This window comes from Pan paniscus, chromosome 16 (genome assembly GCF_029289425.2).
Source record: "Pan paniscus chromosome 16, NHGRI_mPanPan1-v2.0_pri, whole genome shotgun sequence".
Taxonomy (NCBI): Eukaryota; Metazoa; Chordata; class Mammalia; order Primates; family Hominidae; genus Pan; species Pan paniscus.
Genome location: NC_073265.2, coordinates 10,415,875 through 10,443,618, shown reverse-complemented (window position 1 = coordinate 10,443,618; position 27,744 = coordinate 10,415,875). Strand labels below are relative to the sequence as shown.

The following is a 27,744-nucleotide window of genomic DNA, read 5'->3' as shown; positions in this document are numbered from 1 at the left end:
TTTTAAAAATATATTTTTAAATATAGTCCTCCGGAATGCATAAGGACAATACTACTTTCAGCTAGTACTTTTTAAGTGATTATTTTCCGCCACGTATTCTTTTGAAATTATGCATTTAGGCCGGGTGCGGTGGCTCACGCCTGTAATCCTAGCACTTTGGGCGGCCGAGGCAGGCAGATTGCCTGAGCTCGGGGGTTCGAGACCAGCCTGGGCAACACGGTGAAACCCCGTCTCTACTAAAATACAAAAGAAATTACCCGGGGGTGGTGGTGTTCGCCTGTAGTCCTAGCTACTCGGGAGGCTGAGGCAGGAGAACTGCTTGAACCTGGGAGGCGGTGGTTGCAGTGAGCCGAGATCCCGCCACTGCACACTCTAGCCTGGAGGACAGAGCGCGATTCCGTCTCTACCAAAAAAAAAAAAAAAAAAAAAGAAAGAAAGAAATTATACGTTTAATTGAAGCACAGAAAATATATGTGTAATGTGTTCTATGAAATGAAACATTGTTTAGATGAGAAAATAAATGTAAAATGCATTTGCCTTTTCAAAGCAGCAATTAGTGGCGAAGTGTGAATACAAAACCAATCTTCTTTCTGCAGAGACCATGTCTGTCACCCTTGTGCTGGAATGAACAACATCACATATTTTTTTGTTTGCATATGGCCTGAGGGTCAAATTCTGCCCAGCATGTTTGCTTTCTTTTTTAAATAAATATTTATTGGAACACAGCTATGCTGTGCATTTTTGTATTGCCGATAGCTGCCTTAATGCCTCAATGGCAGTAGTTGCAAGAGACAGAGTGACCCATAAAACCAAAATTATATACTCTCTAGCCTTCCTATCACCCACTGTTCTGTCCGGTGTTGGGGCAATTCAGTCTTTGGTATGCTAATTTGGATGAGATTCACACTTGGGCTGTTGGAGAGGAGTGGGTGAACCTGTGAGTTAATCAGCAACTCCAAGAGGTCCATTTCCCAAGCATCTTTCCTTCCATAGCTTCACAGTAATTTTCGTTTCCTTGTGTCTCCTCTGGCCAATATTTTTCTACTTCTGGGGTAGGCGGTCAGAGGAAAGAGAAAAAAAGGAAAACGGTGAAGTTGGACCCACTGTCTTGGACCTATGACGACTCCTGGCAGAGAAAGGTTTTCCCACTTTTAGTTTTTGTTCTTGTGAACTCCCTGAGCTGCCACTGTCATGACAACATGATGGCCTGAGAGGTGGAGTAGAAGAGATTGGAGAAAAGGGCGACAGAGTGAGACCTTGGCTCTAAAAGAGGGGGATGGTGGTGGAGGGATGGGAGGAAAGGGGGATTCTTCACTCTTGAGTTCCGTTTTCAATCCTCGAACTTTTCCTGGAGCCCGCAGTCTGCACCACCGCCTCACTTCTGGGTTTCTGCCTGTCTTAAATTCAGGCCTGGGGATAAGTGAGAGGTAAAAATTAAAATTCATCACCAGTTTAGTAGTACTTCACAGTCCAGTGTTATTCCTTCATTTCTGTTACTACTTAGTCCTCAAACAGCTGTTCCATACATTTTATCCAAGTTTTATAGCTATATTCAGTAGGAGAGACAGGGCAGAAAATACTTTATCTTTCCTGAAAATGGAACCCTAATGGGAGCCTGATGAATTTTTTAATTGAAGCCAAAATAAAAAAAATTAATATGTGCTCATAAATTCATATTTATACTCATAAAATATGACATTCAACCCAAGTTCTTCATTTTAACACTTACGCCTTTTTTTTTGAGACAGAGTCTTGCTCTGTTGTCCAGGCTGGAGTGGAATGGCACGATCTTGGCTCACTGCAACCTCCGTCATCAGTGTTCAAGCGATTCTTGTGCCTCACTACCGGGTCTTACTACATTGCCCAGGCTGGTCTCGAACTTCTGGGCTCAAGTGATCCTCCCACCTTGGCTTCCCACAGTGCTGGGATTACAGGCATAAGCCCCCACGCCTGGCCCCAACAAATTTTAATCTACAAAAAACAAAATTATATTTCTTTTACCTGTGTGACATTTGAATAATGACGGTCCATGCAGGCTTTACATTTCACTTTTATGAACTAAAAAAAAATTGAGCCTCCACAGGGCAAGTCCTCTGCTCTGCATGGAAGATAGGCAGGTGTTCAGAGCATAGAAAGGTACTGCTGCCCCAGGTAATGCAGTCAAGAGGGAATTCAAGCATATGGAGGTGATTTTCATTGCTATCAAGAGTGTGGTTTAAAAAGTCACAGTAAGGGCTGGATGTGGTGGCTCATGCCTGTAATCTCAGCACTTTGGGAGGCCAAGGCAGCTGGATCACCTGAGGTCAGGAGTTCGAGACCAGCCTGGCCAACATGGTGAAACCCCGTCTCTACTAAAAATACAAAAAAAAAAAACAATGAGCTGGGCATGGGGGTGGACACCTGTAATCCCAGCTACTTGGGAGGCTGAGGCAGGAGAATTGCTTGAACCTGGGAGGCAGAGGTTGCAATGTGCTGAGATTGTGCCATTGCACTCCAGCCTGGGCAACAAGAGCAAAACTCCATCGAGAGAGAGAGAGAGAAAGAGACGGAGAGAGAGAAAAGTCACAGTAAGGCACCCTAGCAGAGTGAAACAAAAACTAAAAAAAAATCGTGTTCCAGCATAGGCCTGAGTATTTAAAAATCGAAGAACCGTGGAAATATTAACAATTATATAAAGCGCATCTAGATTTTGAAGTCATTTCATGCAATATTCATGAGTTCTGGGTTTATCAGTTATTCCTCAGCTTTATTTGGTGTATCAGTTTTAGGAATGTGTATGTATAATCGTCAAGTCTTCTATCTGAAAGGTACCAGAACAAAGCCTGGCTTTAGGATCAGATCCTGGGCAGGCAAAAGAGCGCTAGAGGCGGAACAAGATATCCTTCCTATCTGAAGTGGCCATGGGTTTTCAACTGACAGCCTTCTCCTCATCCACTTCCACCTTCCCCGATGCTCTCAGAGGTAGACTGTGAAGGCCTCTCCCTAACCACATTCTAGCTGCCTCTTCATATCCTTAGTGTATCATTTCTCCAAGCTGTAGGTGTTCTGCTAATTGATTTTGAATTTTTATGTTCTTCTGTGTGTGAATGATTAAATATTAAATACAAATGTCAGTTCACTTGTTTGTTTTTTCCAGGCTCGTAATCTCTAACTTTCGTTTTTGCTACAAAGCCTTTAAAAAAAAATTCAGTTACTCTAGATTCAGATTTTAATTAAAATTTATTTTTGAAGGTAAACATCTTACATAAAATTTGGCTAAAAGGGAGGAAAAAAAACTACCTAAAGTTTATGTGGTCATCCTACTTGCAATATTTTAGCAAGCATGATTTTTATTTAATGAGTTTCAAAAATTTTGACAATGAATACTATCACAGAGACTAAGAGTGTGTGATTTCTTCCACTTTCATAGCACAGATGCTCCTCGACTTACAATGGGGTTATGTCCCCAATAAACCCATCATAAATTGAAAATATCGTAAGTTGGCCAGGCACGGTGGCTTACGCCTGTAATTCCAGCACTTTGGGAGGCTGAGGCAGGTGGATCATGAGGTCAGGAGTTCGAGACCAGCCTGACCAACACGGTTAAATCCTGTCTCTACTAAAAATACAAAAATTAGCTGGGCGTGGTGGTGCACATTTGTAATCCCAGCTACTCAGGAGGCTGAGGAGAAGAATCGCTTGAACCCAGGAGGCGGATGTTGCAGTGAGCCGAGATCACACCACTGCACTCCAGCTTGGGCGACAGAGCGAGACTCCATCTCAAAAAAAAAAATATATATATATATATACACACACACACATATACATATACATATATATATACATGTACATATATATACATATATATATATCGTGAGTTGAAATGCATTTAATATATCTAATCTATTGAATATCATTGATTGGCCCAGCCTTGAGCACTTAAATTTGCTCAAAACACTTACATTAGCCTACATTTGGGCAAAATCATCAAACACAAAGTCTGTTTTATAATAAAGTGTTGAATATCTCATGTAATTCATTAAATACTGGAAGTGAAAAACAGAATGGTTGTGTGAATTCTCAAAGTTCAGTTTCTACTGAATGCTTATCACTGTCACACCATCGTAAAGTTGAAAAATTGTAAGTTGAACCATCTTAAGTTGGGGACCATCTGTACTGTGAAATTCCAACTTCTGGACAGTCAAGAAGGAAGCCAGGAAAATTGGAAACCAGCGGCTTTGCAGCCAACTAAGCAGGGAGGCCAAGCGTATTCCTTGGATGGTCTGCGGTGGGCAGTCTCTGCCAGGATGTGCCCACTTAGCACACACAGCCCTGTACATCAGCCTGCAGGAAAGGCACCTTGGCCAGAGCCTCGGGCTCACCCTAGAGCACTATAGAAAGGTCATCTGGCTGTCTGGGAGGACAGTAGCCCACAGGGGCTGAAGATGGGCACACCCACTGGGTGGCTCAGGGCCAGTTTTATAGTCCCTACCCCCTCAACAAACACACTCCACTCTTGACCACTGCACTCCAACCTCTGTTCCTGCATCCTCCACCAGGCTTTACACCTGCAATTGCACTTTGGATAATAACAGGCATCATTGGCAATATCTTACACTCTATCATTTCAGATAAAGTCTTGAAAAATATGTGCAATTATATCTGTGCTTCTTTGTGGATATATGTTTTATTATATTCACTATATGATTATAATAATATTAGTTACTACTAGTATTTATCAAGAATGTAGGGCTGAAGCTGGGCACAGTGGCTCATGCCTGTAATTCAAGCATTTCGGGAGGCTGAAGCAGATGTATCACTTGAGGTCAGGAATTCGAGACTAGCCTGGCCAACATGGCGAAACCTGATCTCTACTGAAAATACAAAAATTAACCGGGCATTTATGCCTGCAGTCTCAGCTACTTGGGAGGCTGAGGCAGGAGAATTGCTTGAGCCTGGGAGGCGGAGGTTGCAGTGAGCTGAGATTGTGTCACTGCACTCCAGCTGGGACAACAGAGCCCCACTCTGTCTAAAAAAAAAAAAAAAAAATGTAGGGCTGGGCATGGTGGCTCACACCTGTAATCCCAGCATTTTGGGAGGCTGAGGCAGGAAGATTGCTCGAGCTCAGGAGTTCAAGACCAGCCTGGGCAACATGGCATAACCCTGCCTCTACAAAAGAAAAAAAAAGATCTATATACACACACACACATGCCAGGCATGGTGACACATGCCTGTGGTCCCAACTACTTGAAAGGTTGAGGTGGGAGGATCGCTTGAGCCCAGAAGGTCAAGGCTGCAGTGAGGCATGATGGATCCACGGCACTTCAGCCTGGGTGAAAAAGCGAGACCCTGTCTCAAAACACAAACAAACAAAAAGGGTATAGTATATTCCTGGTATTGATTGTGCTTTTCATAGTTTAAAAATAAGACTTGGTGTAAAGGTATGCATTGTGTAGTATAAATTCACAGAGAGGAAAGGAGAGATTGGGTACAAATTCAGGAAGGCATGAAGTGTTGATGTCATGACACTTAGCCCATCCTTGCTCTGCACAGACCATGTTTCTCACCACTGTGCTGGTATGTAGACACCAGCATGATCTTCTGAAGCCTCGGGTAATTTGGTGTGGATAGCTTTCTTTTGGATTCTTTTAAATTTTGTTCTCTTAAAGCTTTCCATAGTATTTCATATGGATAGGCCACAGTTACTTTCCATTTACTATTATACTTTTATATATTTTTTTCTTATTTTGGTATGAGAAACAATGTTGGAATAATCATGCCTAGACATAAATAAGCCAATTTCAAAATGTTTGTAGTGGAGACTCATAGTGTTGCCAGAAAAAGGGGCCCCGACCCAGACCCCAAAAGAGGGTTCTTGGGTCTCTAGCAGGAAGGAATTCAAGGCGAGATGCAGAGTGCACTGAAAAGAGAGAGTTTATTGAAAGCTACTCAGCTATAGAGTAGAGCATCCTCAGAAAGCAAGAGGAGAAATGCCTTGTATTTAAGTTTTTTTATGTAAGTGTCTTGTCTGTGTAAAGACTAAACTAAGCTGTGTCTACGTGCAGATGGGTTGACAGCATGACAAAATTTACTATTCTGTTGATTTAAAGAAAATGGTCCTTGACATTTTAGTAAGTACATCAAAGCCATAACTGTAAGTAACTTGAAAGCATATATTGTTATGGGTATTGGGACATCTGGATTTTGTGTTGTTCTAGGAGTGTGTCCTTGCACCGGTAGCCTAGGTATTGTTAAGCTGTTTCCTCAGTTATAAACATGACTATGGGTTGTGACCAGCAAGGAATGTGCCTTAGTTAATCTCAAGATGGAGCTGAACTTAAAATGCCATTACTTTGGCTCTAACCAGCTCCTGCTTCCCTAACAGTGGGGTCAAAAGGTGTTCCTTTAAAATCTTCCTAGACACTGCCAAGTTGCTTTTGGAAACTTCTCACCTGGTGAGATGGCATGATTATCTTTGGCTCATTTTTCTACATAGACTTGGAAACAGTTTTATGTTTATAAAATATGATGTATCACCTCATTTATAAATTTGTTTGAATAATTTAACCATTTTGCTTTTATTAGCTATTTTGCTACTCTCTGTTTTCCTTGCCTGAGTCTTTCCCACATCTCTGCAACATTGTATCATTTCCCACGCCTAAAACCAAAGAGGGACAGGCAAGCCAGTGGAGAGAGCAGAGGCTGATGAGAACGAAGGATTTTCCAGGAAGGAATCTGAGGCTGTGAGGCTGTGTGTGTGTGTGTGTGTGTGTGTGTGTGTGTGTGTGTGTCTGGGTGTGTGAATATTGTTTTTATTAGCCTGTAGCCCACGTGTTGCATGGCCATATTTTTACTATCAGGATATAAAACACACTTACACACAGCTGCATACAAATGCAATGAGTTTATTTTTCATATACATTTCAAAATAATAGTGTGAACAGACCAGAACTCTTCTTCAAAGTTCAAGAATGTCCTCATGGATCCAGCATCCGTCTGGTTTCTGTTTCTGCATTCTCAGTACATAGCCTCACTTCTCTTTCTCCAATTTTGGAGGATGTGTAAAAAATTTTATTCTTAACCAAACATTAGTCAGGCTCCGGAACGTTCTCTTAACTCCATCCATGCACTTTCTTGTAAAATGCAGTTTTAACAAGAGCACTGCTAAGTTAGTTTAGCAAGACCCCCACACCTTAGACATCTGATCACCTTCTATATCTTACCAGGTTCCTCATCCTCCACCATCCCTTAAGTGATCATCACAGCTTGTCTTCAGCAAGAATCCTATTAGATCAATTTAGCCAGAATCCCTCTTGCCCCTGATGTTAATTCTTAGTAGTTTTCCAACCACTAGTCCCCACCCTGTTCCTTGGCTATAAATTGCCACTTGTCCATGCTGTACTTAGAGTTACTTAGAGTTGAGTCTCACTCTCTCCCACACTGCAAGGCCCCATTACGGCGGTCCCTAAATCTATTGCAGTGGTCCTGAATAAAGTCTTCCTTACTGTGCATTAACACGTATCATTGAATATGATTTTTTCTTTAACAGATACTTTGACGAAGGTAATTGGGACTCCCATCAAATCTCCACACAGCTAGCAGCCACGTGGGGCACTTCTCCAGGTAAGGATTGTCCCTGTTCCACTTATGTTCCTGTCAGTAAAATGGTAGGTTCAGTGTCGGGCTTTACCATTTTCTGCAGGAGAGACCCATCTGATATTTAGTCAGCCATCAGATGGGTCCAGCCATAGCACACATTAGCTGTGACATGACGTCGTTTATGACAATGACTTTGAGCAGAGTTGCACACCTAAAAAGGGACTCAATTAAAATTATCATTCATTTTAGTTATTTCTCACAAGCATTTATTATTTCCATTTTCCAAAACTCCTAATGTTACATTTCTTCTTCACATGTTAGATATGAACAAAGTAAGACTAACTGTGGCCACATCCTCTTTACTTGGGACCTTACCCAAAGTGGCAGGAATGGGATGTAAAGTGACATAATCAGACACAGTCAAACTGGCTTTTAATCGTTAAGTATCATTGTCATCTCAAAGCACTTGGCATAGTTACTGACCCCTTAAATGTCCTTTCTCCATCTTATCTTCTCCTTTGTTCTCTGTATCATCTTCCGGCCCTATAGCAATATATCCCCACGAGCACACACTGAGGTCTTTTTTTTTTTTTTTTTGAGACGGAGTCTTGCTCTGTTGCCCAGACTGGAGTGCAGTGGCGTGATCTCAGCTCAGTGCAACCTCTGCCTCTCGAGTTCAAGCGATTCTCCTGCCTCAGGCTCCCATGTAGCTGGGATTACAGGCATGCGCCACCATGCCAGGCTAATTTTTGTATTTTTAGTAGAGACAAGGTTTCACCATGTTGGCCAGGCTGCTCTCGAACTCCTGACCTCAGGTTATCCTCCGGCCTCGGCCTCCCAAAGTGCTGGGATTACCAGCATGAGCCACCACACCTGGCCTCACTGAGGTCTTAATGCTGAGTTGAACTTTGTCTCTGGCCGTGAGCATCAGTCCATGTATTATAATAGGTTTGGGTTGGGTGTGGTGGCTCACACCTGTAATCCCTGCACTTTGGGAGGCCGAGGCAGGCTCACAGGTAAACAATTTAGACAAAATTTTCACATTCTCTGAGATTTGTGTACATTGGAGATTCAGAAAAATGTAACCGAAAATTAAACTATAGGTGGAGTAGCTGCCTTTGGGGGCTGAGAAGACAGGCATCAGACCTGGGATAGACAAGGGAGGCCTCTTGTTCCTTGAAATGATACCCCAGCCCATGAGGTCTGCATGCCAGGAAGCCGAATGAGTGAGGATGGTCTGTGTCCGCTGGGGAGGTCCCTGGATGTTGCCAAGAGGGATAGGGTCTGGGAAAGAGTGAGGGTGGAGTCAGGCAGAGAGGACCCCCCCAGGCTCATGGATGGACTGACCTGAGGACTTATATTAAGTCATAGGACAGTAGAGAAAGTAAGAGCCAAGCATAATGTAATCCTAACAATGTAAAAAGTATTAATCATTTTATTATTAGTTAATGTCACTGAACTGTACACTTAAAATGGCTAAAAAGGTAAATTTTAGGTTACATATATTTTACCGTAATATAAAATGACAAATATATTAGAAATGACTTTTTTTTTTTTTTTTTTTTTTTGAGATGTAGTCTTGCTCTGTTGCCCGGGCTAGAATGCAGTGGCACAATCTCGGCTCACCACAACCTCCGCCTCCCAGTTTCAAGTGATTCTCCTGCCTCAGCCTCCCAAATAGCTGGGATTACAGGTGCCCGCCACCATGTCCAACTAATTTTTGTATTTTTAGTAGAGACGGGTTTCACTGTCTTGGCCAGGCTGGTCTCGAACTCCAGACCTTGTGATCCACCCACCTCGGGTTCCCAAAGTGCTGAGATTACAGGCGTGAGCCACCACGCCTGGCCAGGAATGACTTTCAACTATATTTTCTTAACATATGTATTCCTACACAACATCAGTTTTGTAATAGTTTATTTTTGTTTTGTTTTGCAATTTTTTTCTTTTATTGTAAGGAAAGAAGTACATTTTTTCAGCGTGTAAGAATGCAAAAGTAATTATCAGACATTCATCACATCTTAACAAAATGGGACCTTATTTTCCTAGATGTTGCTGCATTCAGTCCCTTTCTTGGTATGGTAAAAGCATCAATCAGCCAGGGAGGCAACTATAAATACAGAAGAGCAGTTTCCTACAGATAGTCAACCATGCTACCCCTCTTACTGGCTTAATTTTAATATTGGAGCCTGGCACAATTAACCTAGTTTCCTCGTAAACACAAGAACAACGTACTGCAATCAATGTAGGCATATACAGGCTCTTAAAGTTCTGAGAAGCAGCAAGTAAGTTCATCATTTACTAAGATCCTTGACATTCTTCTGTTTCTGTGAAATTTTATGCGTCTGTGAGAAGTTTCTTTTATTTTTTTATTTTTTTATTTTTTGAGACAGAGTCTCGCTCTGTCACCCAGGCTAGAGTGCTGTGGCACAATCTTGGCTCACTGCAACCTGAACCTCTGGGGTTCACGCCATTCTCTTGCCTCAGCCTCCCGAGTAGCTGGAACTACAGGCACACACCACCACACCTGGCTAATTTTTATATTTTTAATAGAGACAGGGTTTCACCATGTTGGCCAGGCTGGTCTCGAACTCCTGACCTCAGATGATCCACCCACCTTGGCCTTCCAAAGTGCTGGGATTACAGGAGTGAGCCACCGTGCCCAGCCGAGAAGTTTCTTATACTAGAAGAAAAAGAAAATTTGATTTATTTTAAAATATAATGGTTTAGTCTGTAGCAAGTAATATGAATTTTTTTATTTTTTTATTTTTGAGACGGAGTCTCGTTCTGTCACCCAGACTGGAGTTCAGTGGCACGATCTCCGCTCACTGCAAGTTCTGCCTCCCAGGTTCAGGCCATTCTCTTGCCTCAGCCTCCTGAGTAGCTGGGACTACAGGCGCCTGCCACCGCGCCCCAGCTAATTTTTTTTTGTATTTTTAGTAGAGACAGGGTTTCACCGTGTTAGCCAGAATGGTCTTGATCTCCTGACCTCGTGATTCACCCGCCTCGGCCTCCCAAAGTGCTGGGATTACAGGCATGAGCCACCGCGCCCGGCCCTAACACGAATTCTTAAGAGAGGTGAACCAGGGATGGGATTGTGGATCAATCAAGCCAAGAGCGAGTCCTCTGGGCTTCATTTCCTCCAGACTGAATGTGCATCCCTACATGTTCATGTTGTTGTTTCATAGGTAGTGCAGGGGATCAGAATAGGATACCCCTGGCTGGGTGTGGTGGCTCGCGCCTGTAATCTCAGCACTTTGGGAGGCCAAGGCAGGTGGATCACCTCAGATCAGGAGTTTGAAACCAGCCTGGCCAACATGGTGAAACCCCGTCTCTACTAAAAATACAAAAATTAGCCGGGTGTGGTGGTGCACGCTTGTAGTCCCAGCTACTCGGGAGACTGAGGCAGGAGAATGGCTTGAACCCGAGAGGCAGAGGTTGCAGTGAGCTGAGATCGCACCTCTGCACTCCAGCCTAGGTGAGATTGAAACTCCATTTCCAAAAAAAAAAAAAAAGGATATCCTCAATTGCGGTGCCCTGGCATACTGAGTACTTTAAGCTGAAGGAAATTGAGAAAACCATGGAAGCAGGAAGGCCACTCTCTGATTTGCTCCCACTTTTCTCCCCTGAAGCAGGTCATAAAAGAATTATCTGCCCTACCTGTCCTGAAAGTAGGTCATAATGGGACCCTCATTTCAGAGGAGTTCTGCCCTATCCCTGGATACCAACAAAGATCTGAACAAACAGGTCTTATGAATTTCTCCCCAGGTAATTACTATTAGATGATACCCTTTGTTCCCCAAAGCTATTTCTTCAAAACTGTCCATAAAAATACACCTATCCAGCTGGGCGCAGTGGCTCACACCTGTAATCCCAGTACTTTGGGAGGCTGAGGCGGGTGGATCACGAGGTCAGGAGTTCAAGACAAGCCTGACCAACATGGTGAAACCCCACCTCTACTAAAAATACAAGAAACAATTAGCTGAGTGTGGTGGCACAAGCCTGTAGTCCCAGCTACTCAGGAGGTTGAGGCAGGAGAATCGCTTGAACCCAGGAGGTGGAGGTTGCAGTGAGCCGAGATCGCGCCATCGCACTCCAGCCTGGGCAACAGAGCGAGACTCTGTCTCAAAAAACAAAAACAAAAACAAAAAAAAACAAAAAAGCCCCACCTATCCCTTGGCCTTTGCATCTTGATTTCTGAAGACTCACATGTCATGTAAAACTTACGTTAAGTAAACATATTATGTTTTTCTCTTGCAAATCTGTCTTTTGTAATCAGGATGTCAGCCATGATGCATTTTGGCTTGTCAGGAATAATCACAACATATGGAGAAATAGATAAAATGCCATTTTTAAAATTATTATTATTTTTTATTTTTTTGATAGAGTCTCATTCTATCGCCCAGGCTGCAGTGCAGTGGCACGATCTCGGCTCACTGCAACCTCCACCACCCAGGTCCAATCAGTTCTTGGGACTCAGCCTCCCCAGTAGCTGTGATTACAGGCATGCACCACCACGCTTGGCTAATGTTTGTATTTTTAGTAGAGATGGGATCTTGCTATGTTGGCCAGGCTAGCCTGAAACTCCTGGCCTCAAGTGATCTGCCCGCCTTCGCCTCCTTAAATGCTGGGAATACAGGTGTGTAATGGTATTTTTTTTGAGACAAGGTCTCAAAATGGCATTTTTTTTTTTGAGACAGGGTCGTTGCTTTATTTACCAAAGACTATACAAGATTATGTGAACTTAAAATAATATTCGGGTTAATTTCTGTATTTCTAAGTTTTAGGAATACTTAGTTATGTAAGCATTTACTTCCCTTTAAGTCAATTAAATCCTCTTTTAAGGAACTTTATAAATTAATTTGGTAGTATCATTGGGCCCAGTAGAGTTTTTTTTTTTCTTTTTTTTGAGACAGATTCTCGCTGTGTTGCCCAGGCTGGAGTGCGATGGCGCAATCTCAGCTCACTGCAACTTCTGCCTCCTGGGTTCAAGCGATTCTCCTGCCTCACCCTCCCAAGTAGCTGGGATTATAGGCGCCCGCCACCATGTCCAGCTAATTTTTGTATTTTTAGTAGAGATGGTGTTTCACCATGTTGATCAGGCTGGTTTCCAACTCCTGACCTCAGGTGATCCACCCTCCTCGGCCTCCCAAAGTGTTGGGATTACAGGGATGAGCCACCGCACCCGGCAAATTTCTTTTAAGATATTTTATAAATTAATTTGGTAATACCATCAGAGGTAGAAAAATTTCACACAGATGGAAAGACATACATAAACATACAGGCAAATATCAAAAGAGATCTTCTAGCTATCATTCTAAAATCTTAGCCATGAATCAGAAACACATAGTAATACAAAGTCATTGTTTTATATATAACAATATTTTCTCCATTTCATATTTTTCCCTATTGTCCCTGGTAAATGGGACAAGTTAAGGCTATGTACTAAATATGAGGCCTAATGCTTTTTACCAGTATTCATGGAGAAGGTTTTTAAGATCTTCATTTGCCCTGTGAAGCCCTTTTGAAGGCTGTGGACTAAATTTTAAATGAGTCACTGCAAAGACATCTAACAGCTATCCAAATGTCTCCACCACCCATCTGAGTGGATAAAATATCCAGTCTATTTCCAAATAGTCTTTTTTTCGTCTTCAGCCTTGGTACTTACTTTTGGAGGACTCTGAGTCCCTTGACAGCAGGGTGGACTAAAGTTTAAGAGAAGAAGTCTGACAGGGGAGGAAGACAGAGAGATGGAGAGGGTAGGAGTTTGAAGGGATCATATCCAGGACTCAAAGGAACTGAATGGAAGATTGAAGGTGGCAAGAGTAGGAAGGAGGAACAGAAAGAGGGGGAAGGAAGAGGTCTTAAGGGAACCAGCTGGGGGAGATATTAAATTCCCCAAAGAGGCTAGTGAAGCTCCAAATTATCCTTAGCAAAATCAGGCCGGGTGTGGTGGATCACTTGAGGTCAGGAGTTTGAGACCAGCCTGGCCAACATGGTGAAACCCTATCTCTACTAAAAATACAAAAATTAGTTGGGTGTGGTGGCACGTGCCTGTAATCCCAGCTACTCGGGAGGCTGAGGCAGGAGAATCGCTTGAACCCGGGAGGTGAAAGCTGCAGTAAGCCAAGATAGCACCACTGTACTTCAGTCTGGGTGACAGAGTGAGACTCCATCTCAACAAATAAATAAATAAATATCCTTAACAAAATCATGCCAAAAAGAGGGAGGTAGGCAGAATTGTGAAAGCATATAGCCAACAGAGGTTCAAGAAAAGGGTTTTTGTCAATGGATAAGTTTACATGGGAAGATCCGGATCAAAAGGAGAGAACAGAGAGGACTTAAGAAAATTGTTCCTATTGGCTGGGTGTGGTGGCTTATGCCTGTAATCCCAGCACTTTGGGAGGCTGAGGCAGGCAGATCACCTAAGGTCAGGAGTTCAAGACCAGCCTGACCAACATGGTGAAACCCCGTCTCTACTAAAAATACAAAAATCAGCTGGGCATGGAGGTGCACGTCTGTAATCCCAGTTATTCGGAGGCTGAGGCAGGAGAATTGCTTGAATCTGGGAGGCAGAGGTTGCAGTGAGCCGAAATCGAGCCACTGCACTCCAGCCTGGGTGACAGAGTGAGACTCTGTCTCAAAACAAACAAACAAACAAACAAACAAACGAAAAAAAAAACAGAAAAGAAGAAAAGAAAGTTTTTCCTATAAGTCTGTAACTATCAGCTTCCCATTAGGCCAACTATTGATCATAGAGGTCTTAAAAAATCCTTTCAGGCTGGGTGCCGTGGCTCATGCCTGTAATCCCAGCACATTGGGAACCTAAGGCAGTAGGATTGGTTGAGCCCAGGAGTTCCACACCAGCCTGGGCAACGTATTGAGACCTCATCTTTACTAAAAATAAACAAAATTAGCTGGGTGTGGTGGCATGCTCCTGTAGTCCCAGCTACTCGGGAGGCTGAGGTGAGAGGATCACCTGAGCCCAGGAGGTCAAGGCTGCAGTGAGCTGTGATTGCGCCACTACACTCCAGCCTGGGTGACAGAGCAAGACACTGTCTCAAATATATATAATTTTTTTCAAATATCTTATCAGGTTTTGGTCAAGAGAAAAGGTAAATATTCCTGATAGTACATTCCCATTAAAAAAAAAATGTACCCGTTACAAGTGACTTGGAACCAAAATCCATAGATTCTTTCATGGTTCTTTATCGGTATGGTGATAGGGTTTTCATATTCATGTGTGAGATGTGCCTCCCTCAGTCCTTGTTATGACATCATTATGTGTCTGACATGACAAAAAGGAAAAGAGAAAAAGGTGGAGAAAGGTAAAAAATAAGAAAAGAAAAACTGAAGGAAAAAGGAAAAAAACCCAATCCATAAGCCTTTTATGACTTACCCACGAATGCAGAGGCATCTTCAAAGAGGGTGCAAAAAATGCAGCCCTCTAAAGATGCCAAACCACTCTCAAAGATAGCCAAAAGAAAGGCAGGCCTAGATAATCCCCCTGAGAGCTGGCAATAGATGTTAGCTGCAAATGGGTTGCAACCCATATGTCTGTCCAGCTGTATTCCCACAGCCCCCCAGCCTGATGGTTGGCTGCTTGCACACACAAGAACCAACAACTTGTATGCCCCATCAAGTGGAAAACCAAGCCAAATTCTTTTTTTTTTTTTTTTTTTTTTGAGACGGAGTCTCGCTCTGTCGCCCAGGCTGGAGTGCAGTGGTGCGATCTTTGCTCACTGCAAGCTCTACCTCCCAGGTTCACGCCATTCTCCCGCCTCAGCCTCCCTAGTAGCTGGGACTACAGGCGCCCGCCACCACGCCTGGCTAATTTTTGTATTTTTAGTAGAGACGGGGTTTCACCATGTTAGCCAGGATGTGTCTCGATCTCCTGACCTCGTGATCCGCCCGCCTCGGCCTCCCAAAGTGCTGGGATTACAGGTGTGAGCCACCGCGCCCAGCCGAAACAAAGCCAAATTCTTGACACAAAATGACAGAAACAGAAAAGCAATAGCTGCTCCTGGGAGGGAAAGGATCAATAACCAATAGGCACCACAAAATCAAGCTACAGTCACAATCTAGATAATGAATTTTTATAATTTTTTTCCTATCCATCTGCATTGGGAAAATAAGGGACAAGGAGTTTTTACTTTCTTCTCTTGACCAGGAACTACTGACAGAGATCTGGGAGAGCTGACTTTGGTGAAAATTCTCACCTTGCACAGGCCTGTGTCTGTTTTCCAGAATCCTACCTGCAGACTCCAGAATGAAGTGTCCCAGCTGTCCCTTTCTCATTGCCAGAAACTTCTACCCTTCTCATTCCTTTGCTTGTACCCCTGTAACAAGAGACAGATTAATGAGAGAAAATCATGCAAGTTGATTTACTGTATGTTTTATGTGACATGAGTCTTCATAAGAAAACTAAGCCCAAAAGAAGCAGTTAAACCTGAGTGTTTTTTTTTGCTGGTCTGATGAAGACTGAAGAGTCATGGAGAAATGTAATGGTACCAAAAGGTGTCAGCTAAGTGTAATAAACTGGGGGAAACAGCAAGGGCTATTCATTCAGATTCCTCTCAGTGTCCCTGTGTCTTCAGAGATAAAGATCTTTTCCTCTGGGTAAAGCGTGGCAGCTCTCACATGAGGGTTTTATTACTTGCTTCAGCAGAAAGTCAAAAAGCCCTTCCCAGGTTTTATGACCTCTTTCAGCGAAAGGTGAGAAAGTCCTTCCTACACATTTGGTTTCTGAAATTCCTTCAGCTTAAAATATTCATTATGCCAAGTTTCCATATTTTGGGGTGGCATGTCCTGAATATATTGTCAGAGCATTACAGAAAAAATACACCCAAACACACACACACACACACACACACACACACACACACACGGACAACACATTCCCTACGACTATCTTAAAATTGATTAACCTCAAACATTTAATTTTGGATGACTGAGTCAAAAAGAGAATTGAAATTGCCATCACATATCTGGTCAAGCTGAAAGATGGCATTTGGTATTGGAAATTGATGGCTGCTGGTCATTTAACACCCATGCCTCAGTTGCATATCTGGCTCATGAGATAAGCATGCTAAACAGTATAAACAAGACACCTCAGTATGAAAACGTTCTGCCGTTACAAAGGTACTCTCTTTGTGTTACTCTGCATTCTCTCCCAGCCCTGTAGCAATTTATCCTTTGTCCATATATTGAAGATAGATTTGTTTACATCTACTCTTAGCCTTCCTGAATATCCTTTGCTCCAGGAGAGCCTTAAGCCAAGGGTAGAAATGACAAGACAGACTCTATGTTTGCAGAACACCACATAGTCACAGCGATGCACATGGAAAGGAAAATATGAGAACAAGGTCTTTCAAGCCAGATTTGGCCTATGTTTGTATTAAAGGTGTTATTCCCATGTAAGACCTTAAGACATAATATTAATAATAATTCAGCTATGAAAGGTTCATGTTGAGTTCTACTTGCATGGGCAAGCTATTAGGAAGAAGTTAAAGATGCACAGAACACATTAGTTCTTTCTAGGTATATCCTTAGCAGAGCAAAATTGCAGCCCAAGTTAGAACAGGAAAAACTTGATGAAGCATGAAATTACCAGCTGGTCTGATGAGAGATATGATGTGGCCCTGAGGTACAGTAGGTGGTGCCTGAAGCATGGTGACAGTAGTGGAAACACCTTAGGGTGACCCACAATTAGTCACTCTCATTCAATTCCCTTTCCTTGGGTGTGGGAAGAACCTGCCAATAGCATGTGGCAAAGGATATCGTTACTGTGTTTATGCTATGTTATATGTCAAAAGTGAAGATATAGTGCAGACGTAATTAAAGTAATCAGTTGGCTTTGAGTTCATTAAAAGGCAGAATAGCCTATGTAGACTTCCCCTTATCAGATGAGCCACTTAAAATGGCTCCTAGGCAGATCACAAGGTCAGGAGATCGAGACCCCCCCTGGCTAACACGGTGAAACCTCATCTCTACTAAAAATACAAAAAAACTAGCCAGGCGTGGTGGCGGGCGCCTGTAGTTCCAGCTACTCGGGAGACTGAGGCAGGAGAATGGGGTAAACCTGGGAGGCAGAGCTTGCAGTGAGCCGAGATCATGCCACTGCACTCCAGCCTGGGCAACAGAGCGAGACTCCATCTAAAAAAAAAAAAAAAAAAAAAAAAAAAATGGCTCCTAGGCCTTCCCTGATGTCAGGCAAAATAGAAAAGACTCTGTCTCTTCATTGTTGCCTTTGAAGAAGCAAGCTGCCATGAATTCTATAGCCATTGTAAAATGAATTCTGCCAACAAGCAAATGAGCTTAAAAAGTAAGAGAGTCTGCGCACAGTGGTTCAGGCCTGTAATCCCATCACTTTGGGAGGCTGAGGTGGGTAGATTGCTTGAGCCCAGGAGTTTGAGACCAGCCTGGGCAACATGGTAAAACTTCATCTCTATAGTAAAATACAAAAATTACCCAGGCACAGTGGCATGCACCTGTAGTCCTAGCTGCTCAGGAGGCTGAGGTGAAAGGATGGTTTGGGTCCAGGAGGCAGAGGTTGCAGTGAGTCAAAATCACCCCTCTGCACTCCAGCCTGAGTGAGAGCCAGACTCTATCTAAAATAAACAAAAACAAAAACAAAAACGTAATACAGGCCACTGACACCTTGATTGAATCCCTGTGAAATATTTCACCTGAAAATCCAGCTAACCTGTGCCCACTGACCCACAGGAATGGAGATAATATATTTACATTGTTGTAAACTGCTAAATTGACTGGATGTGGTGGCTCACACCTGTAATCCCAGCATCTCGGGAAACCAAGGTGGGGGGAATCACTTGAGGCCAGGAGTTTGAGACTAGCCTGAGCAACGTGGCAAGACCCTGTCTCTACAAAATTAAAAAATTAGCCGAGTGTGGTGGTGTGTGCTTGTAGTCCTAGCTATTCTGGAGGTTGAATGGGAAGATTTCTTTAGCCCAGGAGTTCGTGGTTACAGTGAGCTATGATCACACCGCTGCACTCCAGAATGGATGACAAAGTGAGACCTTGTGATATGGTTTGGCTGTGTCTCCACCCAAATCTCACCTTGAATTATAATCCCATGTGTCAAGGGTGGGGCCAGGTTGAGATAATTGAATCATGGGGGGTGGTTTCCCCTATACTGTTCTCTTGGTCATGAATAAGTCTCATTAGATCTGATGCTTTTATAAATGGGAGTTCCCCTGCACAAGCGCTCTTGCCTGCCACCATATAACATGTGCCTTTGCTTCTCCTTCGCTTTCCTCCATGATGGTGAGGGCTTCCTAGCCATGTGGAACTGTGAGTCCATGAAACCTCTTTCTTTATAAATTACCCAGCCTCAGATATGTCTTTATTAGCAGGCTGAGAATCAACTAATACACCCGGTATTAATGTATTAATACACGAATAAAAAAAGTTGCTAAATATGTAGAACTACACTCTGTGTCTTCCCTTTAGTGTTAGGAAGATCAAATAGGCACTACAAGAGCATTTTCTTGGTAAATGGTATCTAAATTCCCTCTTATCAATGGCAATTACTCATTTGGACTGCTAACACCATAGGGGCAAAAATCCTGACATGTATGAGTCTTGTGGGAGAAGCACTTGGAAAAAAAACAAAAACAAAAACAAAAAACAGAGACAAACATTTCTGAACAAAAATGCAAGCTTTTTAAAAAAAATAGTTTGTTTTGATCAGTTCACATCATGTAGGTCATTTCATCCGGCCTCATTGGCATATAAGTAGTATATATTGAGCTAGGCGTGGTGGCTTACGCCTGTAATCGCAGCACTTTGGGAGGCCGAGGCAGGCGGATCATGAGGTGAAGAGATCGAGACCATCCTGGCCAACATGGTAAAACCCCGTCCCTACTAAAAATACAAAAATTAGCTGGGCATGGTGGCGGGCTCCTGTAGTCCCAGCTACTCAGGAGAGTGAGGCAGGAGAATCACTTGAACCCGGGAGGCAGAGGTTGCAGTGAGCGAAGATCGCACCACTGCACCCCATCCTGGCGACAGAGTGAGATCTGTCTAAAAAAAAAAAATAGTAGTATATATTGAAAGTATAAAGGGGTGAACCACTTTGAATTGTGTATGACAAAAGAAGCTCAGAGTTCAGGTGAAAAATGTGTTATTACAAACTCAACTATCAATTTAATCTGTCTTTAATGTATGAATCAAAATTAAGTGTTTTCTGTTGGGGTGATCGGACCCAACACCAGGCCGTGGGGGCGATGAAGTCCCACGGAGTCAAAGGAATGAGAAAAGACAAGTTAAGAGAGAAACTGGGACCAGGGGCCAATGCTAGTATGGAGGCTGCAAAGGCCCCAAGCTCTGGGACCCCATGCTATTTATTGGTGATCAAACAAAGAAACAGGTGGCGAGGCTGTGGGGGTTGAAAGGAAGTGGTGTATCTAGCAAATGAGCTACAGCTGTGATGGTTTAGCATTTTCTTTGAAACATATGGCTACTTGAGATAATGGGAGTGCTAGAAGCAAGGAGCCAACAAGTCTAGACACGTTCCAAAGGCCACAAGGGGTTTTAGACCCTGGACCCCAGACACGTTCCAAGACTCTTTTACATTATGTCAGACATGCAGGCCCTGCCTCAAATTCTCTCCCAACACTCAGCTTTTCTCCCAACACTTTCTATTACAAACATCAATGGAAAAATCAATGATCTGTTTAAAATATTGTAAATACCATCACTATGTTTGAAGATATGTTTTAATTTTTTATTATTCCTTTAATTAAAAGAACTGTATGCCAATTAATAAGCTGTTGCCTTTTAGATCAAAATTAATCATTCATTGCCTGCTCTGTGAAAATTGAGTCAGATACCCTTAAAAATATATTGTGTTGCAACAGTAAGTTTTGTCAGTAATTGAAGGTGGTTGGACATCGTAAAAAGAGATTTTCCTTTCTGATTCCACTGTGGTCTCTCAGCCGTTTCCCATAGCATGCATGCCTTTCTCCAGCACTATATTTCTACAGTATGCATGAGCAATCCTGCAGCAACAATGGCTTTTCTAGCATCAGGCTCCTACAACGCATGACAGTGAGCAGCACTAGTGGTCAGCCACTTCCTATATCCCCTACCCTTAGGTGGTTTCTAGTGTAGTGCTTCCAATAAGACACCTACCTGTGAACACCTTTCCCTGGCACCTAAGTGGGAAGATTTCTGGAAAGTTCCACTGGTGCTGCACACTGTGACTATTCTGTGTAGCCTCTAACAAGCTCTGGATTGCAATCCACTTATAGTAAATAAATGTCCACTTCAAACATTACCTCCTCAAATTCTTGTGTTTTGTCTGCCTCCTGATTGGACCCTCACTGAAAGAATTAATGCTGGCGTTGTTCCAAGAGATATTTCCACAGAGATGAATCTGGGAGGTTGTGTTGGTCATTCCTTTATGTTTGGGCACATTCCGCAGCTCCTTGTCAATGTGCAATGGGATACTAGCAACCTATGACATGCAGTGGTATCACAATTAATCAAGCAATGACCTGTGGTTGATTGTGGCAAAGTGCCAACTGAAACACGTGCCTTGGGAGCCCGAGTGACTGCCGCACTGAATGTTATGGCAGTCAAGATAACTGTAAGGACTGTGGGGTGGAATGGATTCAGTTGAGGGTCCTTGAGTGATTATGAACAGAAAATAACAAGCTTAGGTTCCTTAATTCTCAGTTCAAGCCACGGTTTGAAAACCTGAGAACTTCCATGGCGACTATAAAGGAAATTCATTTGTTGTAGCTGCAGGGCTGATATTGTTAAATATCAAAACCAAGAATGAGATCCTGAAACTTGGAATGGGTCAGGAAACTTGGAATGGGGGAATCTGTTTAGACTCAGTTGAAACTGACCATCTGGAAACAGAAAGTCAGGCTGAGCCTTTCTTACCAGTTTAAGTAGCCTGTCTCTATTGTTTGAAGAAAATATCTTTCCCTTGCACAAAAGCTGGGTTAGATACCATTAAAGGGGATGCCCATTTTTCTTAAAGTCCCCTACAAATCATCACTTTTTGCTAGTAGCATGACTAGACCCCATAACTAGGATTGAATAGCAACCTATTCCTAAGGGATAGGTACACACTATGACCTGTAGGAAACAGCTACATGCAAAAGGAACTGTGACATATATTGGAAGAAACCTGGGAAATGTTGGAAGAGCATTCTAAGGCCGTTATACTAAGGAGGACAAAATATAACAGTAGATTGGGTTAATTAATCTCAGTGCTATTACTGGGGATTCAAGATTTATTGTGCTGCAGGCATGTGGCTCACACCTATAATCCCAGCACTTTGGAGGCCAAGGCAGGAGGATAAGATGAGTCCATAAATTTAAGACCGGTTTGGGCAACATAATGAGACCTTGTATCTACAATAAATAAATAAATAAATTAGCCAGTGAGAGTGGTGCACCTGTAGTCCCAGCTACTTGGGGGCTGAGATCAGAGGATCACTTGAGCCCTGGAGGTTGAGGGTGCAGTGAGCTGTGATCATGCAACTGCAGTCCAGCCTGGGCAACAGAGCCAGACCCTGTCTCAAAAAATTAACAAAATGATTTATTTTGTAGTTCTCCTGGTAGCGATCTTTCATCTCCTTGGTTAGATGTATTCCTTGGTATTGCCGTCTTAGGTAGAGGAAGAGGGCTCAAACATCTTGCTTATGTGATAACTTTGCCAAAGACACAATGTACAATTTGTTTTAAAGGCCAGTGAGGGATGTACCAGTAATCAGAATGTTTTGGCAAACAGAAGACTTCGGTGGTAGCTAACTGATCACAGGGTCCCTAGAATGAAATAGATGAGAAGTGTACTTAGAGTATTGTTTGATCTCTATATCAAGAAAAGTTCCGGGTCTGGTAGTCAAATGTTCAACAGATGCCTACCTAGCTTTCAACCCTAAGTCAATTCACAGTTGCAGAGTGATACCACACGGACCATGAAAAGAACACTTGTTTGTATGACTGAGACAAAAAAGAATGTCATCATGTTCTACCTTACCTGGGAATATGCTCAACTGGTGACAAAATTGTTGCCACTCTGTGTATGACCACAAAAGTACTGCAGATATTGATTTTGAAGTTACACATAAACTTTAGTGAGTGGGCATATTTGCAAATATGTAACCTGAGAATAATGAAGATTAACTATCTTTAAACAACATAAGGAGTCAACATCAGTTTCTGAAGTAAAATAATGACTAAGTTAAATTTTCAAGGGCAAATTCAGATTTCAAGTGCACAGAACATAGGAAGGAAAGGACATACAAATCAGAAAAATTCACAAGTGTAATGAGGCGAGAAGGGACATGGCGCACCGATTACAAAGGAATCAGAATGATCTGTTCATAGAGTTGTAAATGGGGTTGTGGAGGAAGAAATGAGGAGGAACAGATAGGCAAGACAAGTTCTTTTCCTTCTATGTAAATAAGAGAAACTGAGAAATTATAACGTAAGACAAGATCTAATATTATTTTTGGACTTCAGAATGGTATTGCATAAATGCTTAATTGTTCCTAATTTCGGGAGGGGAAAATGGAAATAGCATTTCCGTTGCATTTTTGTGAACAAAATTTGAGTGATCATGTTCTTTGTTGCATGTAGTAGATGGAGAGGTGAATGAAAGATTCAGCTTTCTTCCTGTACTTGAGGCATCTGTGAATTGGGAATTCAGACAAACAAATAAGCAACTAATTCTGGATATAAAATTTGTGATTTAGACTATGCATTCTACTGGGGAATTTCAGACGTATAGGAATGTAGTTGAAATTTAAGTGGTCAGGGCATGCTATCTAGAGGAAGAAAATTATGACTAGAGACAAGAATAAATAGTAGTAACTTAAAAATATATATATCAGGGAAGAAAAAATGGATTTTTGTTCCAGGAAAGAAACTAAGTATGAACAGATGATGAACTATTTCAGGAACTGTGTCTGCAATTCGTTCCTTCCAGTGGGTTCTTGGTCTTGCTGACTTCAAGAATGAAGCCACGCACCCTGGCAGTGAGTGTTACAGTTCTTAAAGATGGTGTGTCCAGAGTTTGTTCCTTCAGATGCTCAGATGTGTCCAGAGTTTCTTCCTTCTGGTGGGTTCGTGGTCTTGCTGACTTCAGGAGTGAAGCCACAGACCTTCGCAGTCAGTGTTACAGCTCTCAGTCCGGAGTTGTTCCTTCCTCCAGGTGGGTTCATGGTCTCGCCGGCTTCAGGAGTGAAGCTGCAGACCTTTGCGGTGTTACAAGCGTTACAAGCTCGTAAAGGTAGTGTGGACCCAAAGAGTGAGCAGTAGCAAGATTTATTGCAAAGAGCAAAAGAACGATGCTTCCACAGCGTGGAAAGGGACCCCAGTGGGTTGCCACTGCTGGCTCGGGTGGCCAGCTTTTATTCCCTTATTTGGCCCCGCCCGTGTCCTGCTGATTGGTTCATTTTACAGAGTGCTAACTGGTCCATTTTTACAGAGTGCTGATTGGTGCGTTTACAAACCTTTAGCTAGACACAGAGCACTGATTGTTGTGTTTACAATCCTTTAGCTAGACAGAAAAGTTTTCCAAGTCCCCACCCAACCCAGAAGCCCAGCTGGCTTCACCTCTCAGAACCACAGATACAAATTATTTTATTTACCTGAATCAATCTGAAAGCATATGCTGGCGCTGGATGTTGAGGATACTTAATGGCACATTAATTCTTTGATTTTGTATATATTTAGATACATTCATTAGCTACAGTTTGCAGCTTCCTAATAGGGATTCCACAGATATGACTGTAAATTGAGAATTTTGGTTTCCCAGTGTCTGAAAAGTGGTTAACCCAACGTTTTGGCTTTAGAGAAAGAATCTATACAGGCAAAAGCGTAGAGGGTTTGGCAGAGAAAAAACAAAAACAAAAACATAACATCCTAAGGGCCAAAGGAAATGGTTGCAAGGAAAACGGTCAAAAACTTGCATCATTCTCTTCATCCACTCACACCACTCTATGCAGGATCCCAAATCAGTCCTTGAATGTTTCGGCACAGGTTGCATTCATGCTTTCCAATGGAAACTTCATTTGGTTTATAGGATTCAGGATTGTGGAACCATCTGGTATCAAGAAAATAAGAGGCCATGAAAAAGCTTACAGAATGTTGGTATAAGCAGCTGCTAGGGATATTACTGAGTTTTAATGGGAGAGATAGTCCCAGAAAGCTGGAAGAAGAAAGGTCAGGGCCAAGCGCGGTGGCTCACACTTGTAATCCCATCACTTTGGAGGCAGAGAAGGGTGGATCACTTGAGTCCAGGAGTTCGAGACCAGCTTGGGCAATGTGGATAAACCCCATCTCTACAAAAACATACAAAAAAAAATTGCTATATGTGGTGGTGCACACCTGTGGTCCCAGGTATTTGGGAGGCTGAGGTGGGAAGATCACCTGAGCCCAGGAGGTGGCAGTTGCAGTGAGCAGAGCTGAGGTCTGGCCACTGCATTCCAGCCTGGGCTACAAAGCAAAGTCCTGTCTCAAAAAAAAAAAAAAAAGATCGGAGCAAGAAAAAGGAAAAAGATGGGTAAAAACATAGAAACGACTAAGTTCATTTCAGCAGGAATATTTTTAAAAATATATTTCAAAACTGAAACAATGCTATGTTTTGCTGCAGTGTGTGAGGGAACACAATTCAGGATAATGCACAGTAAAAATGCAGGGAAGCCTGACCCCGTAACCACTTTTAATACCATATACTACAGTTAACAGTTGGTGAGAACCCTATTAGGCTGATTTCAATTACAAACATGGATGTACAGGAGTATGTTTTAATGGCACACATGCATAGTTCATATTTTATTAGAAAATCTGTTCAGGCCGGCCACAGTGGCTAACGCCTGTAATCCTAGCACTTTGGAAGGCTGAGGCGGGTGGATCACCTGAGGTTAGGAGCTCAAGACCGGCCTGGCCAACATGGTGAAACCCCGTCTCTACTAAAAATACAAAAATTAGCTAGGCATGCTGCCGCGCGCCTGTTATCCCAGCTACTCAGGAGGCTGAAGCAGGAGAATCGCATGAACTCGGGAGGCGGAGGTTGCAGTGAGCCAAGATCGGGCCACTGCACTCCAGCCTGGGCAACACAGCAAGACTCCCTCTTGGGAAAAAAAGAAGAAAAGAAAAGAAAGAAAGAAAATCCTGGCTGGGCACGGTGGCTCACTTCTGTAATCCCAACATTTTGGGAGGATCACTTGAGATCAGGAGTTCAAGACTAGCCTTGCCAACATGGTGAAACCTTGTCTCTACTAAAAATACAAAAATTAGCTGGGCATCAGCTACTCTTGAGGCTGAGGCAGGAGAAAGGCGTGAACCCGGGAAGTGGAGCTTGCAGTGAGCCGAGATCGCGCCACTGCACTCCAGCCTGGGCGACAGGGCAAGACTCCGTCTCAAAAAAAAAAAAAAAAAAAAATTAGCTGGGCGTGGTGGCATGTGCCTGTAATCCTAGCTACTTGGGAGGCTGAGGCAGGAGAATCACTTGAACCCAGAATTCAGAGGTTGCAGTAAACTGAGATCCTGCCACTGCACTCCAGGCTGGGTGAGAGAGCAAGACTCCGTCTCAAAAAAAAAAAAAAAAAAAAAATTAAAAATTAAATCCACCAAATTAGCTCAAGAACACTTCCTTGACTGGCTCAGAAATCCCATCCGATTTTAAGATAGATGTTAAAAAATAACAGGGAGGACTGGGTGCGGTGGCTCAGACCTGTAAACCCAGCACTTTGGGAGGCTGAGGTGGGGGGATTATGAGGTCAGCAGTTCGAGACCAGCCTGGCCAATATGGTGAAACCCTGTCTCTACTAAATATACAAAAATTAACTGGGCATGGTGGTGTGCGCCTATAGTCTTAGCAGCTCAGGAGGCTGAGGCAGGAGAGTTGCTTGAACCTGGGAGGCGGAGGTGGCAGTGAGCCGAGATCAAGCCACTGCACTCGATCCTGGGTGACAGAGTGAGACTCCATCTCAAAAAAAAAAAAAAAAAAAAGACACATTATTTCATTTTAATAATGTTAGTCAATTTTTTTTGTTGTCGATGAGTTGCGTTTTGTTCATTAAGAATCAGCTGTAACATTTGTTGGGACTTGGTAGAAGATAACTGCTAGGTGGTCGTAGCTGCCAGGCTTTTAATGAGAGGAGCTTAGTTTAGCGAAAATAAAAGAAAAACAAAGATTAATATTTGGAATAAACTGTAAACTCAGCTTCTGAGTCCAGAGATCAGCCAGTCAAGATTGTTTAGACTTGAGCTTATCTTTAGATGGTGAAGTTAGGAAGGCAGTGACAGTCTAATGAGTTTTCCTAGTTTACAGCTTGTATGTCTTTGATGATGACATCCAGTGTTCTGGTGAACTTCCTGAGGGGCCCACCCAGCAACAGACACAAAGGTGATTTATCTGAAACTGTAGGAACGAAAAAGTAATATATTTTCATCACCCGTTACAAGGTTAACGAGTGAGACTCCTATAACAAAAGACATATTAATAAGAAAAAATAATATCAAATGTAGTTACTAAAAGTGTTATGTGACATGGGAGCTTTTAGAAATGAAGATCAAAAGAACCAGGGAGAATCCTGGGTTTTTTTGTTTTCATTTTTGTTTTTAATTGAGACAAGGTCTGGCTTTGTCACCCTGGCTGGAGTTCAGTGACACGATCTCAGGTCACTTCAACCTCCACCTCCATGGGCTCAAGCCATACTCCACCTCAGCCTCCCGAGCAGCTGGGACTACAGGTGGGTGCCACCGCACCCGGCTAATTTTTGTTTTGTTTTGTTTTGTTTTTGTAGAGGTGGGGTTTTGCCTTGTTGCCCAGGCTGGTCTTGAACTCCCGAGCTCAACTGATTCACCCACCTTGACCTCCCAAAGTGCTGGGATTACAGACATGAGCCACCGTACATGGCTGGAAAAATCTATTTTTACAGAGAGCTATGCAAATGTGTGATTGGAAAACAAATGGGTATGACCTAGTGGCAATAATCTGAGGAGAACTTAGCCAGATCTGTTCAGATTCTTCTTGGTCTCTGCGTATAGAAAAGGACCGCTCCTGAGTGAGGAATTTATGACCTACTTTCAGGGGAGGTAGGTCAGAGAATTCTTTTATGACCCACTTCAGGGGGAAGAGGTCAAAGAGTGTGCTTCCTGCATCTATTATCTCAATTT

At 42.9% G+C, this 27,744-nt stretch overlaps 1 long non-coding RNA gene and 1 other non-coding gene across 3 annotated transcripts in view; both read left to right on the top strand.

Moving 5' to 3' along the window:
* Positions 1–27,744, top strand: part of LOC129393999 (uncharacterized) — an 83,212-nt gene that overhangs the window by 22,334 nt on the left and 33,134 nt on the right. For both annotated transcript variants that reach the window (XR_008621162.2, XR_008621161.2), the window contains exon 2: positions 7,529–7,602. This is a non-coding gene — a long non-coding RNA (uncharacterized LOC129393999). The remainder of the gene's footprint in view (positions 1–7,528; positions 7,603–27,744) is intronic.
* On the top strand, positions 14,768–14,869 carry LOC112437370 (small nucleolar RNA U13). Its single transcript, XR_003025990.1, has one exon. It is a non-coding gene; the product is annotated as a small nucleolar RNA U13 (small nucleolar RNA).